The sequence below is a fragment of the Schistocerca americana genome, chromosome 4, assembly GCF_021461395.2.
Source record: "Schistocerca americana isolate TAMUIC-IGC-003095 chromosome 4, iqSchAmer2.1, whole genome shotgun sequence".
NCBI classification, from domain to species: domain Eukaryota; kingdom Metazoa; phylum Arthropoda; class Insecta; order Orthoptera; family Acrididae; genus Schistocerca; species Schistocerca americana.
The window spans coordinates 361,716,385-361,717,236 of record NC_060122.1 but is presented as its reverse complement, the minus strand read 5'-3'; positions in this window follow the sequence as shown (position 1 = coordinate 361,717,236).

Below are 852 nucleotides of genomic sequence, written 5' to 3'. Positions count from 1 at the left end.
GCATCAATGCCTTGCACATGCTGCTTGAATAGTTATGTCACTGTAATTTTCACAGATTAAATGGTGATCGTTTCACGAGATTTATTGAAGCAATCAGTACTGCTGTCATCGAAATAGTGAACATAAATGACTCTTTGGACATAACATGCATAACCATAACAATTATTTTACTTATTCTCATGACAACACACTTGTTGATTTCGCGAAATACCATAAAACTGTCACCTCTTAGCCTAACCTAGACTTCGGGCTATTCTACATATTTGCCGAAACTAATAATCCAAAAATAATATTGACTCAAAACTAACGTCCCAGTTCTATTTGTGTACACATGCGATACGCCTCAGCTTAATTACGTAAGAGTAAATATTCAGGATGGAAATACAATAATGAGACGAGTTTGTTGTAATCCATAATCATAACAATACATCTCCATGTCGAAGTCTATGGTTGACGTGTTATTCAGAATTAAACAATTGCATCTGCAACATTTGTGATGTGAGATATAAACATCCACTGTTATGAAACATCACCAAAGACACAGAGTGAGTAAATGGCAGGGTTGTTAGAATGTCACTGCAATTGGACCACACTTTCCACTACAAAAACATCATACACAACTGAAAACATCATACATTTTTATTTTTCAGTCTCTGCTCACCTACTACCATATCAGCCTATGCTGATAGTATTAATTAGTCTATGTTCTATAGTTACAAAAAAATTAAAACTATTTAACAAAATAAACAATTATATGAATGCCTGGTGTCTGTTTTTTTGGATATGTTCGAAAGAACAGACACCATGCAGAAATTGCAGCTGTGCTACATATTTTGTAAACCGAAGGTAGAG